The following is a 15,796-nucleotide window of genomic DNA, read 5'->3' on the forward strand; positions in this document are numbered from 1 at the left end:
GAGCCCTGCATTGGGCTCTCTGCTCAGCAGGGAGCCTGCTTCCTCCTCTCTCTCTGCCTGCCTCTCTGCCTACTTGTGATCTTTGTCTGTAAAATAAATAAATAAAATCTTAAAAAAAAAAAGAAATTGAAAATGACACAAAAGGAAAGATATTCCATGCTCATGATTGGAAGACTGAATATTGTTAAAAAGTCCATACTGCGCAAAGCAATCAACAGATTCAATGTAATCCTTATCAAAATACCAATAGCATTTTTCACAGAACTAGAACAAATAACCTAAAATTTGTATAGAACCACAAAGACCCCAAATAACTTGAGAAATCTTGAAACAGCAGAACAAAGCTGGAGGTATCACAATACTACAAAGCTGTAATAATCAAACATTATGGTACTGGCACAAAAACAGACACATAGCTCAATAGAACAGAAGAGAGAGCCCAGAAATAAACCCATGATTACATGGCCAATTAAAATATGACAAAGGAGACAAGAATATATAATGGGGGGAAAGACAATCTCTTCAATAAATGGTGCTGGGAAAACCGGACAGCTCCATGCAAGAGAATGAAACCGAACCACTTTCTAACACTATTCACAAAAATAAACTCAAAATAGGCTAAAGACCTATAGGTGAGACCTCAAACCATAAAAATCCTAGAAAAGAGCACAAGTAGTAGTTTCTCTGACATTGGCTGTAGCAACATTTTTCTACATATGTTTTCTGAGGCAAGGGGAGCAATAGCAAATATAAACTGTTGGGACTACCTCAAAATAAAAAGCTTTTGCACAGCAAAGAAAACTATCAGCAACAACAAAAAAGGCAAGCTACTGAATAGATATTTTTCCAAAGAAGACATACAAATGGCCAACAGACACATGAAAAGATGATCTACATCACTCATCATCAGGGAAATGCAAGTCAAAACCCAATGAGATATCACCTCACACCACACAGAATGGCTAAAATTAGAAAGACAAGAAATAACAAGTGTTGCAAGGATGTGGAGAAAAGGGAACCATCATGCACTGTTGGTTGCGGCCAAATTGGTGCGGCCACTATGGAAAACTATAGAGAGGTTCCTCAAAAAATTAAAATACAGGGGCTCCTGGGTGGCTCAGTTGGTTAAGCATCTGCCTTCAGTTCAGGTCATGCTCTTGGGATCCTGGGATGGAGCCCCACACTGGGCTCCCTGGATAGCAGGGAGACTGCTTCTCCCTCTCCCTTTCCCTCTGCACCACCCCCTGCACTGCTTATGATCTCTCTCTCAAATAAATAAAATCTTCTTTTAAAAAATTAAAATAGAAATATCATATGATCCAGTAATTCCACAACTGGGTATTTCCTCAAATAAAATGAATACACTAGGGACACCTGGGTGGCTCAGTGGGTTAAGCCTCTGCCTTTGGCTCAAGTCATGATCTCAGGGTCCTGGGATCGAGCCCCGCATCGGGCTCTCTGCTCAGCGGGGAGCCTGCTTCCCCCTCTCCCTCTGCCTGCCTCTCTGCCTACTTGTGATGTCTTTCTCTCTCTGTCAAATAAATAAATAAAATCTTTAAAAAAAAAGAAAATGAATACCCTAATTTGAAATGCTCTATGTACCCCTATATTATTATAGCATTATTTACAATAGCCTTAATATGGAAAGACTCTAACTGTCCACTGATTGACAAATGGATAAAGAAGACGTGGTATGTGTGTATGGGTGTGTATGTGTGTATACATACATGTATATACACGTATATGTATATACATGTATACGCAGATACAAAAGAATATTATGTACTCATAAAGAAGGATGAGATCTTGCCATTTGTGGCAACATGGATGGACCTAGAGAATATTATGCTAAATGAAATAAGTCATACTGAGAAAGATAAATATCATATGCTTTCACTCATATATGGAATCTAGAAAATGAAACAAATGAATAAACAGCCAAAAAGCAGAATCAGACCTATAAATATGGAGAATTGATGGTTACCACAGAGTAGGAGAGTGGAGAATGTGCGAAATGGGTGAAGAGTAGGGGGAGATACCATCTTCCAATTATGGAATGAATAAGTCAGAGAAATAAGGGGTGAAGCATAGGGAATATGGTCATTGATACTGTGATAGTGTTATATAGTGACAGAAAGTAGTTATATTTGTGGTGAGCATAGCATAATGTAGAGAGAAGTTGAACTCTCAATACATGCTAGACACCTGAAAATAATTTAACATTGTGTCAATTACACTCAAATTTAAAAATTATAATTATAATAACACAATAATATATTCTTTTGTGTTGGTTTCCTTTGTTAAACATCGTAAGATTACATGAAGTAGTTCATTTATTCTAACTGTCCTCTAAGTTCCATTGGGTGATTATGCAATAATTTATTTATCTGTTTATCTGGTGACTGGGCATTTGAATTGTTTCTACTTTGGGGTTTACTTTGTAGTTGCTCCATGAAGGGTGGTATCGTCCCATCCAGAATTGGTTCAGAGCTGGAGACCGGTGACACAATACACTCACCCAGAGGGTCTGAGAGATTCATAACTCACATAGTGAGGCTTTCGGGGGAGAGCGCAGCTACACTCAAGCCAGAGTGGCTTGAGTAGAAGGGGAAAATGGCTCTGGTTTTTACAGTGGTTTGGGGTGTAGGAGGTCCAGGATGAAGACTCCCTCTTCCACAGGCTGAAGTTTGTGTGGCTGCGATTCCCACCCACACCTGGGAAACCTGGGTTTTCTCAGCAGCATGTTCAGATGTGGGACAGGAAGGAAAAAGGGAGTAATGGGCTTGAAGGCTATCAGTGGTCAAACATAAAAAATGGAGTCAGACTCTTGCTCACAGGGTTATTACAAGTAGTACTGCCATGAACGTCCTGGTATAAGCCTTTTGGCAAACATATTATGCATTTCTATTGGGTCTCTAGCCGTGCAATTGCTGGGTATATGTTTGACTTTGGTAAACACTGCCAGTTTTCCAAAGTGATTGTACCAAATTACATTCTCTCTAACAACACTTATGGATGCACTTACGGATGTTTATCCACTCCACAGCTGAAGGACATTAGGTTTGCTTCCAGTTGTATGTGCATGCATGTGTGTGTGTGTGTGATTACAAATAAAACTTCTATAAACAATATTATGTGGGATTTTGTGTAAATATAGGTTTCATTTCACTTGGGTAAATACTAGGAATGGAATGGCTGAGTTGTATGGTAAGTGTGTGCTTAACTGTGTAAGGAAACACGAAATCCATTTTCCAAAAGGGTCTGTACCATTTTGAATTTCCACTAGCAAAATATGAGAGTTCCAATTGCTCTACATCCTCCTAAGTACTTGGTATGGTCAGTCTTAGCCATTCTAGTAAATGTGAAGTAGTATTTTATTCCAGTTTTAATTTGCATTTCCTTAGAAACTAATGATATTGAACATATTTTCATATGCTTAATTACCATCCATACATCTTCTTTAATCAAGTGTCTTTTCAAAACTTTTTCACATTAAAAAAAATTAAGCTGTTTGTCTTCTTATTCTTGGGTATACAGGGCTCTTTTAAAAAGATTTCTTTTTTAAGTAGGCTCCACACTGGGTGGAGCCCAACACAGAGCTTGAACTCATGACCCTGAGATCAGATGCTTAAACGACTGAGCCACCCAGGTACCCCTGCAGGGCTCTTTATAGATCATGGATACAAGTCCTTTATCGGACATATGATTTGCAAATGCTTTTTCCTACTTTCCATTATTTTAACAGTATCTTTTGAAGAACACAAGTTCTTAATTTTTGTGAAGTCGAAAAAATTTATTTTTTTCTTTTATAGATTGTATTTTTTTTGTCTTACCTAAGAAATCTTTGCTTACCCTAAACTCTTAAAGATTTTCTCTTACGTTTTCCTCTAGAAATTTTATAATTTTTACTTTTATATTTAGGTCTATGATTGACAAACCTATATTAGCAAACTTCAGAAGGCTATTTACAAGGGGGCTCTGATAATGTACATTGAAAAAGGTCATAGTTTAGTAAAACATTTAAGATACATAAGGAGGGTCATATTTTCTGTGCATGGAGTCAGTGCTAAAGATTTATGCTAATTCAGGATTTATCTTTCAGAATAAATGATATGAGATTCTAGTGATGACAGGAGCTGCTTTCCTTTTTACATCCTCCCTTTGATAGATGTACATCCACGATATATATTTAATAGGCTATAAATATGTCCTTTTAGGCTATAAATAATTTCATATAATCTTGGCTTTGTTCCTCTGTTCCTCAGAGGCTCATGTTTTCATCTTTCAAAAATTAAGAGTTGGGAGTGAAGCTTGTTTAATTTAACATGGCAAGTGAACCGTAAGTAGCATAATAAATACATACAAGTTCATCTTGCAATCAAGATAATTAATTTGTAATTAATAACTTAATAATTGTCCACCAATGTCCAGGATCTACCTGAACCAACTGATACAGTATTCCTCTCTTATAAAGTGAAGAAACTAGAATACTTCTCCAATTTTCTGGGTATCTTCTTCTATCTACTTTGAGTCACTGTTAAAATTCCTGAGCTATTTTATTCTTCCTTTACAGAGGCAGGAGACAACTCCTTGGTTTTTAGAGTCCCAATGACAACTTTAGTCACATTAGACCATGTTCTAGAATCCCCACAGGTTTTACAATGGGCCTCTCTAGTTCAAAAATCCCAGTTCCAGGGCACCTCGGTGGCTCAGTGGGTTAAAGCCTCTGCCTTCGGCTCGGGTCATAATCTCAGGGTCCTGGGATAGAGCCCCGCATCGGGCTCTCTGCTCAGTGGGTGCCTGCTTCCCCCTCCCTTTCTGCCTGCCTCTCTGCCTACTTGTGATCTGTCTGTCAAAAAATAAAATCTTTTAAAAAAAAAATCTCAGTTCCAAGGATTAGAGCTCGAGAAAGGATACAAAACCAAATGTTCCAAAACATGAAGAATTCTCTACATTCCAAAGCAGCTGACCAATACACACTTACTATGTCAGGGAGGATTCATGTCTCAGGTAGTCTTTAGGTGGGGGAATTTTTAGAGTATCTAGCACATTGCATCCCAAAGATGCAGCCGAGAACTTTACAGACAATGCTAAAATCTGTTGTGTACCAACTACTGGATGGCTGTGAGTCACCTCTGCAAAAGACATTTGAAGGAGAGAGCTATGGTGGAAAAGGGCAGGGAAGAAGGACCTTCCTGATATGCAGCAGTAACTACGGTGGTAAACAAGGTGAGGACTTAAGAATCCTAATATTAGACGAGCAGTCTCCCACTCTATACACTAGACTTGAGGTTATTTATCTGGCCTCTCCGTATGTCCTACAAAACTTCTTTGCGGCCTTCACTTGGTCCATCTTGGATACACCCAGCAACCCCTTTTCCTTTCTAGAATAAATCTTCCACAGGTCTTTTGTGGTCTCTATTAAACAGACTTACCTTGCTTGCTACAGATTTTGATATGGTTGTGGCTTGTCACTCTTGTATCCTCAAGGATCATCTAGAGCCCCATAGAGATGTGGCAATGGTCAAGAGGACATCATAGGACCTTCCATCTGGGTTCTTTCTTGAAATTCTTTTTCATAGCCTGCTAAACATATGCATTATATGGGGTCCAGGATGGCCTGGGCTGCAAAGGAACCCAGCACATGAGTACTTGGTAATAAGGAAGCAACAGACAAATAAGAAAGTTCTCAGGGTTAGAGTGACACTATTGGAATGCTAGCTAGATAATACTACTGAAATGGGCTGGATCCCCAAATCTGGTGGATTGTAGAATTGTAGCATTTGAGTTCATCTCTTTCTTTCTTTCTTTCTTTCTTTCTTTCTTTCTTTCTTTCTTTCTTTCTTTCTTCTTTCTTTCTTTCTTTCTTAAGATTTTACTTATTTATTTGACAGAGAGCACAAGCGTGGGGAGCAGCAGGCAGAGGGAGAGGGAGAAGCAGGCTTCCTGTTGATCAAGGAGCCAGAAGTGGGGCTTGATCCCAGGACCCTGGAATCATGACCTGAGCTGAAGGCAGACGCTTAACTGACAGAGTCACCCAGGCCCCCTCATCTTGATCCTTGGTAAAGCCTCAGGCCACAAAAAGCCCACTTGTTGAAAGTTCTATATAGTTTTTGCTTAGTGCCATAGTTTTGCTTCTATCTCATCAGAGCTTTGGAAGTAGGGAGGGATGTGTGGTTTGTAATTAATACATATGTTGGAAAAGTTGTCGCATAAAATGAGAACATTAGTTTGAGTTTAGATAGGAGTCTATTCCCCCCCCCCCCCCCCCGCAAGGAAGTAATGCCTTTTTAAGTTCTGACTGTGGTAGCATCTGCCTTCCAGTAGGGGTCGCCTCAAGGCTACCAAAAGAATAGGCATACTAGCTCTGAGTCAGCGGACGAGCCTAACGCTGGGCCATGGCTTCCAGAGTGCTTCCCCACACTACCATTGCAGAAGAAAGGCAGTGCACACAATGAAAAACCGATATATTGCAAAATCCGGGTGCATGCCTAGCATTTTTTATTCTCATTCTCCTTCATCCAGCTGTGTGCAAGGTGCTAGCTCTGATGAGCAGGGAGGGGAGGTGGACTTGGGGACCATAAGTCACCAATCTTGGTGAAAGATACAAACAAGATAAGACAGGATAGCAACCTGTTAGTGTCCAGACAGGTTTTCTTGATTGGGGCCTCCACTTTGTAGGCTCTGTGGTTGTTTGTTGGAAAGTGACAAGGGGCTAGGGATTAGAAGAGGGTGTTTATAATGTATTTACATAGTGGACTGCTTCATCTCAAGCATTTCCCTTCATGCACTTCAACTGCTTAACTTTATTTTTTTTTTAAGATTTTATTTATTTATTTGAGAGAGAGACAGTCAGAGAGAGCATGAGAGGGGAGAAGGTCAGAGGGAGAAGCAGACTTCCCTCGGAGCTGGGAGCCTGATGCCGGACTCGGTCCCAGGACTCCAGGACCATGACCTGAGCCAACGGCAGTCACTCAACCAAATGAGACACCAAGGCGCCATCAACTACTTGACTTTAAATAAACAATACTTTCTGGGTAAAAATTCATACTTGTAAATCCAAAACTCTAGACGTGTAAATATTAGGAATCCAAAGATATCATAGATATTTTAATATTAAGAATAATTTAGCAAGATTTCCTCTTAAAATAAAAAAATCTGTATTGCTCAAACATTTCAAATCAATTACAAATCTGTCATTCTATCAGACCAAACCCATCCTCCTCTGACAGATATATAAAACATCAAATATGCAAAGCCAGTTTCTCACCATGCAAAAATATTAATACTAATGGGTCTAGAAGAGACCCATAATATTTCTATGATTTATTCTAAGGTTACATTTTTTCCCCCTAAAGAAAGCGATAAGGAAGAAAGCAAATACCAGTGAATTGAAGCTATTTATTAGCAGATACTTGAGCTGGGAGGCAGAGAATTTTGAGGCCCCTTTAGCAACCCTAATGTTGCCGATGATTATGATTATGTTAATGATTACATGATTATGTTAATGGATCTATATATGATTATGTTAATGGCTCCATAATGTCAAGAGGATAATAATTGGATGAAAATATATGATATCTGGGATTTGCTGTGAAACACTCCAAAACAAAAGAGAAAATATATAGCTAAATATACAAAGAAGGGATCACCTAGTCCACTTCCCTGGATTCAAGTTCTTCTCCCTAAAAGTCTGTAGCTCCTAGCCAAAGTGGTTACTTGATTGAGTTTTGAAATCTTAAGATAAAGAAATGTGCATATATGAAGTTATGTAAATATTTTTACTTAAAAATTTATGTAGATATATCTAGAGATGCTTGAATTTGAGGTTCCACAGTAATGTCTTTTGCATTTAATTTTAAGACATGAAGACATGGAACACGTGGGTGGCTCAGTGGGTTGACTGTCTGCCTTGGGCTCAGGTCATGATCCCAGAGTCCTGGGAGAGAGCCCGCATCGGGATCCATGCTCAACAGGGAGCCTGCTTCTCGCTCTCCCTCTGCCTGCCATTCCCCCTGTTTGTGCTCTCTTTCTCTTTCTGTCAAATAAATACATAATATCTCAAAAACATGAAGACCTGATGGAATTGTGTTCTGCCATATTCATACAACCATATAACTCCTACAGATCTTTAAAATTAGAATCGTTGGATTTTGGCTATTTCACATGGCTTCCCATGACTCAAGGTCAGAACTTAGAGCTTCATTCTACTAATATTCCCTTTGAGTCAAAAAATGTCTTCTGCTGTTTTTAACATTTTCTGTAATCTTCAGGATACCAATAAGTGGGTTCATAGCAACATGATTAAGTAACAAGCTCTATAGTAGTGCTCAACAGTTTCCCCCACTTAAATTCTTAATTCTGTAATTGCACTTCCTTTTCTTTTAGACTGAAAATCTTGATTCCTAAAATAATTCACATAAACACCATGTTTATTTGTATCTAATACAAGAAAATGGTTTAAAATACAATGTTAATATGATCAATAAACGTACAGAATAAAGTCCAATATTTTTTTATAATATTTCTTTTTTTATTTTTCAATTTTTTTGAGAGAGAGAGCATGCACACAAGAGGGTGGTGGGGGGCAGATGGACTGGGAGAGAGAGAATCTTAAGCACCCTCAACGCTCAGCAAGAAGCTCCACAGGGGCTCAATCTCAAGACCTTGAGATCAAGGCAAAATCAAGAGTCTTACCCTTGACCAACTGAACCACCTAGGAGTGCCTCTTTTTCTTTTTTTTTTTAAACTGTGTCCCAAATAGTTGCTCCCATGACATCCCATGATGGTCAAACCATGTTCTGGAGCTACACTGTCCAACAGAGTGAGTGGCCACTAGCCACATGTAGTTACTGAGTCCTTGAAATTTGACTAGTCTACACTGAGAAGTGCTGCCGGTATTAAGCACACACTAGATTTCAAAGACCTGGTACAAATAAAACAGGGTCAGTATCTTATTAACAATTTAATATTAATTAATAACTTAATAATGATTATTATCTTGACAATATTTTCAATAGTTTGAGTTAAATTAAATATATTATTAAAGTTAATTTTACCTGTTTCTCTCTCTTTTTTAATGTGACCATTAGAAAATTTTAAATTACATTGGTGGTCCACCATCTGTTTCCATTGGACAGTGCTGGTCTAGAGTCACATTCTGTGTGTGGCAGTGGGATTCCTTTATCTAACAGACGGATTGGTGAGGTTTTTTTTCCAATTTGACAGCACTGGGTATCTAACAGTTAATTGTCCTAAGGTCTTAAAAGATGGAGGCTTTCTGCTGTTTGAATGTTCTGAGCACCGATGTTACTCGAGGAAAAGGGAGAATCTGCTTATTCTAGAAATCATCATCTCCAGTGTTTTGTAAGAGTTTCATTTCATGACCATTAAACCACACAATGATTTAATACCAATTCTAAGTGTAATACTCATAGATATGATTTCTGGTTGAATAAAATTTGTTCTGACCCATTTTGTGTAGTTTCTATTGTGTAGTTTCTATTAGGACCCATGTATTTTCACAGTAAATTTTGAATTTATCAAAATCTTGACCTAAGGGATACTGTTGTTTACTAGTAATTACATTTTCAGCATCAAGGCCCATGGAAGGACACTCGGGAAATAATAACCACAGTAATTTGAGCAGGAACAGTTTAATAGAAAGAATTACTATTTAAAGGGGAACTAACTACTAGGAGAGAATAAAAGAGAATTCCAAAGAATACCCTAGAGCAGAGGGAGGGTAACCAAAAGAACCAACTTGGAAGGGGAGGGAGACCCTCCCTAAGGCTGGGATGCAGACCTCATTGGAGAAGTTGTGACTAGTGCCACTGACTCCCCCCAAGGCAAAGAAGTTCACTGGATTGTCAGGGTCAGAGCTGGTCCACAGTCAGCAGCTGAGGCCGATGGGCAGGAAACCGTGGGCCTTGGCTTGGCCCCCACAGCTGGTATACTGGTAGGCAGAAGCTAGAGGGCAAGAAACCACCTGCTTATATCGTGAAATTTGCTCTCCAACACTCCCTACTAGTAAAGCTCAACATTGAGCCTCCTGGCAAAGAAATGTCCTCGTATCCAAAGCCAAGGCAATGAAGGATGGATCTGGAATGAGGAGATATTAAGTAACAACTGGCACATCTCCTCTAAAGGTAGGAGAGCTTGACTTTCTGCTATCCCTTTGTACCTGTACATAAAAGACTTTGCAGAAAAGAATTTTACCAATAGCCTTAATGAAATGCTGCAACTCTGGGTGGCAATTAAGGAATTAGGTTTTTAATTTTTAAGTCTCCTTTTCTCAGATGTCTGACTCAATCTGGCCATGATGAGAAGATCTTTTTTTTCCTTAAACATTTCGTAAATTATGGTCCCAGGACCAATCTTGGAAGTTTTAGTTCATCTCTGATACACTAATCCTTAATTATATGTAAGAGGAACCAAAGTGTATAAAATTGACCTTATGGAAGAAGCTGGAGGTCCCCTCCTGACCCAGACAAGAGCATCGTCCATGGAACAATTGTCTAGCCTAAGGAGAAATAGGTACACCTGATTTTGAGGAGTCTGAGAGCGGAAGGGTACGACAAAGGCCAGATAGTCAAACAGATACACAGCCAGGTTTAGCTTATGATGCTTGTCTCAAACAACAATGCTTTTTGGCGGGGGGGAGGTGGGGGGGACCCAGCCCAGACATGGAACTTAGACGCAGCATCCCCAGGAATGGAAGCCTCCGAGACGCCCACAGGAGGACAGGACAGTAAGACATTAAGGGTCTCACTAGTGGGCATGTGTTTCGTCCTGCATTACACCTCTGCTCCTCTTGGAGTTGGTTGCTCCATGCCTTGTTGACTATGCCAGATTGTTGGGGGAAGGGGGTACAGAAAAGATTTAACAGCAAGATTTTGTAGGGACTTATGAGGGAGCAGAAGGCTGACTGAAGACACAAAGCATAAGCTGACATCTTGCAACCTCCCTCCCCCCACCCCAACCCCACTCCTGGGTGGGAGAAGTGTGACATTCTTCCAGGAAGCTCCCAACTATCTTAATGTTAATGCCTTGCTAGAGGGGAAAAATCACCTTAACTTGACTAAGGCAAGGCCTAGGATATCTTTCAGGTCCTCTTTAGCATATGAAAGTTCTTTCAAAATCTCCTTTTTTCCTTACCTCTCCCAACCCTATAGTATATAATCAGCCACACCTCGCAACCCTGACCACGGGTCCTGTCCCAACGCTTTAATAAACCGCCATTTTGCATTCAAGATGTTTCAAGAATTCTTTCTTGGTCATTGGCTCCAGATCCCACCCCACGGAACCTCACCTGTATTCCAAAACCACATCAGGGACCACACTGCAAAATGAAAGAGGAGTGCTGGTCTCACTCATCAGCCAGAGAGACCAGTACCTCTAATTCTTTACATATGGAACTTGACATGCTTCCTCTGATTCAACCCTCCAGAGTTGCTCTTTGGTCACTGGAGGAAGAGAGGCCTTGGGACATTCAGGCAGGAAGAATGACCTTTTTCGGGAGAGAGAAATATGGACCTTGTTGTAAGATACCAAACTTTAAAAAAGTTTAATATAGAGAATGGGTGGTTGTCAGAGGGGAGGGCAGGTGGGAGGATGGCTGAAACAGGTGAAGGGGATAAAAAGTGCACCTATCATGATGAGCAAGCAGTTAGTACAGAATTGTTGAATCACTATATTGTACACCTAAAACTAATAAAACACTGTATGTTAACTATACCTGAATAAAAAGATAATTATTTTTTAAAAAGCTATGTAAAAAGGGAGAAAACAAAACTTTGAAAAGAGATCCCAATATTTGTTCAGAAAAATATTAGAGACTGATGAAAGCATCACAAAGTTTGTTAGTTCAGAGTTTGTATTTTATTTGTTTTTCATTTACTTACTTTTTTCCAGAGTTTACATTTTAGAAAATGTGACTTGAAACCAGCTCTTCTCTTGAGAATAGGGTCACAGAAGATGAGCCTCTGCTCCCAAACTTCTCCTGTTCCATAGGGCACTTTATAGTTGAGGGATAACCCCTTCAAGTTTCTGCCATGTCCTGTGTCCTTTTTGCCTCTCAGTTGGCACAATGGGGAAAAGACTCAAAGAGGAAAGTCACATGGTGGCAGACAGAGTGCAAGGGGCTGGTAGTCAGGAGACCCTCTACTCTCAACTCTGAAATCCATGTGCTATGGGAATTAGGGCAAATCCCTTCTCCTCTCTGGGCCTCAGGATCCCCGTCTATGAAGTTAGAGCTGTTCCAGCTCCAGGTTCATATCAGAAAAGCTAAAGAGCTAACAGGGTCAGGATTTGGGGAAAAGGTGAAAAGAATGAGCAGCAGAGGCAAAACCCTTTGGCCTGGTCTCTGGGAAAGGTGACTCACTCAGGCCCACCCAGAATTGCCCATCATTCCTAGCTTGCCACACCCATTTTCTCCCCTGACCTCCTTGGGAAGAGAATTTCTGAAACGTCCGTAGGTGGATTGCCTTAGTCATCAATTCAATAGGAGCTATTGCCAGGAGCACAGGAGTCATGTGGCTGATTTATTTGCACCTAGTGAGCTCATCTGTTTGAAAGCTGTAAAGAGTCTTGACAAAACTAGGTGGACACAGAGACAGCAGTTTTCCTGTGTGTTGCCTCTACCAAAGGCCAGGTCCACAGCTTTCTGGTACTTTGCATTGATCCAGTAGTATTTCTGATACATTCCAACCTCTATGGCCCTCTCACTGACATCATCTCTTCTCTTCCACCCTGTCTACATCTGTTACCCATCAGAAGATCTGCTCTGTCCCTTCTCTAACTCTCCCAGCATCAGATGGTTCAGTGGCTGTCAATCCACGTGACCATGACTGTGACAAAGATACTATTCCTTTCCACTATTATATACAATTGTAGGCCAGCCCTTGTATTATCCGACTGTTTTATGTAACTTGCTCCACCAAAATTGCAAGTATTGTACTTCATAAAATACTTTTATCTCCTAAGAGGATTCTATTTTCAAAGATTACTAGAGAAGAGTTTTACATTCTGGCTTGAAAACCTCCTTTATTACACTGCATTCCTGACAAGAAACCTCCAGGAGTATCTGCTTAGCCCCAGAAATTATCAGTCTTTATCCTAAATTAGATAAAATAAAATGTCTAAGTGGCATGTAGAATGAATTCACCTCTCCAAATCCCACACCTCAGACCCTCCAAGGACATTCCCATACATGTGGGGTCTAGGAGGATAAAAACAAAATAATTCATTTGTTACCCCTAGAAGTGATCCTCTTGGGATGAACTTGATCTGACTTTCCTTAGCTAAATCAGCATGTAAGTATCATTTGACCTGTCCACTGAGATTCAAGCTTTTGACTAGAGCTCTTTCCTTTCTTTGTTGACCTTACATGCATTCTTTTGGACTTGCAGTTTCTTTTATGGCAAAGACTGAAAGATGCATACATCTAGCTAAAAGGCAATCTGATTTTCTCTCACTGCCCAAAGCTGGCAAACAACCGTCATCTAGTCCTGAGTGGGGAGTGTAGGGGTCTCTTCATGTGGGTGAGAGTATATAAGTGGAGGCATGTCTAAGCTAGATGACCAGCTGCCAGAGGATTCGACACTGACTGGTGGCTGGAAATCGCAGTCCTGATGGTTTTTGCAAACTTGCAACCTCGAAACTCTAAGAGACTCTATCCCATGCATGGAGAAAGGCAAGGAGGACAAGCCTAACCTCCTAGAGCCCTTGTCCTTGCACTCGGTCAAATCCTATGTTAAAGGGTTCTCGTGTAGATGCAGTCCTCGTAACGAAGCTTCAAGTTCTCCAGAGGCAGAGCACACTGCATTTCTTCTGCTCTAATCTCTACAGTATATCGCCTAGAGCTCAGCAGTTAACAGGGGTTCAATAGTCACCACATTGTTTTATCCTTTCAATGGCATGCTTTAAAGTTATGAGGGAAGTAATATTTCAGGGATATGGAGATACAGTTAAGACATGGTCCCTACACACATACACACACCCCAAACATCAGAGTTTAGCAAGACTGACCTGTAATAACAGAATTTATAACACCGTTATGGTTGTTGGCCTACCCATATACCACAGTTATGGGTGACGGAAATTCAGACAAGGAAACTGTACATTTTTAGCTGGTGAGATGTATTAATGAAGACTTGACAGATGAGATCCTTTGGACCTGGGACTCAACCGATGGTTAGTGTTTTAAAAGATGAAAAGTGAATAACTAAAAACTCAGATAAGTAGAACACTCCATTCAATGACCACAGAATATACATTCTTCTCAAGCGCATACGGAGCATTCTCCAGGACAGACCATGTTAGGCCATAAAACAAGTCTCAAGAAATTTAAAAGAAATCAGATACAGTCCCATTGAGAAACAACTATTAGCTGTCTATCTTGCACCACAACACAGGGAGGACTGACTGCTGACCTGCCAGTGGTAATACAAACCTCTGGGCCAATAGCAGGATAGATTAAGGGATTAAGGATGTGTTCAGCAAACATAAGAATGCCTGTGCCCAAGTAAGCACCTTACAGAAATGGCACACTTACCGACAGCACAGGAGCACTTACAATATCAGCCTGCTATCTCATGAACTGCACTCATTATAAGGGCCGATCGCTTATGTCAACTCAGCCCAACTTCCAGAATTTGGTGACATTATGTCTCTTCTCCCCCAAGCAAAGAATGAAGGTGCAGAAGACACATGGTATACTGATGGCAGATCCCAGGGAAACCTGCCTCTTAGGCATTCCTGTGCCATCCAACTAGATTCTAATGTACTTTGGCTTGAAGAAGGAACTAAACAAAGTAGTCAGTGGGCAGAGCTGAGAGTGTTATGGACTGTGTTAACACATGAACCCATGCCCACTGATTTGAGATCTGGCTACTGACAGCTGGGCAGTGTGGAAAGGGTTAACAACGTGGATGCTGCAATGGCACAAAGGAAGCTGGGCTATATTAAATAAAGCCCTATGGGGAGCAGACCTCAGGCAATATATTTGGGTTGTATGCACTAAACCTGATGCAGCTGCCCATGTATAGCAGGTGTCTGCTCACTCCCTACCCACACTGCCAGGCAATCATGAAGCAGATGCACTAGCCTGGGCAAGAGCCCTTCTGCTGGAGGGAACTTTGACTCTGTCTGATGCCATAGGATGGGTCCACTGTAAATCAAAGCACTGAGGTCCCCAATCTACTTGGGAAATAGTAAAAAGATTACATTTGCCTTTTAAAATTTCCAACGTATGAGCTGTTGACAGACTGCCCCCAGTGCCACCTCAGACAAGGGCTGCTGTGCCAATACCCCTACCCTGGGGTACAGTGGGCAGATTACATGTCCTCTGTCTCATGGGCAAATAGATTACACAGGCTTTTTGCTGATATGGGAAGGGCACAAATTACCAGTATCAATCTGGAGGATAGTTCACTGTTCCTCCCCCACCTTCTAAACACATGAGAAAAACATGCAGTAAACTAGACAGATATTTCCACCAAAATAACAAATGACCAATGAACACATGAAAAGAAACTCAATATTATTAGCTATCAGGGAAATGCAAATTAAAACCACAATGATATCCCACTTCACACCCACTGGGATAATTATAATCAAAAGATGGACGATTTATGACATGTGTAGGTATAGATGTGGGTAAACTAGAACCCTCATGCATTGCTTTTGGGAATGTAAAATGATGCAGCTACTTTAGAAAACAATTTGGCAGTTCCTTAAAAAGTTAAACATAAAGTTACCATAGGCCTTGGCATATACCCCCCAAAATTCAAATCCT

This window comes from Lontra canadensis, unplaced genomic scaffold, assembly GCF_010015895.1.
Source record: "Lontra canadensis isolate GAN:19392208 unplaced genomic scaffold, GSC_riverotter_1.0 scaffold20, whole genome shotgun sequence".
NCBI classification, from domain to species: Eukaryota; Metazoa; Chordata; class Mammalia; order Carnivora; family Mustelidae; genus Lontra; species Lontra canadensis.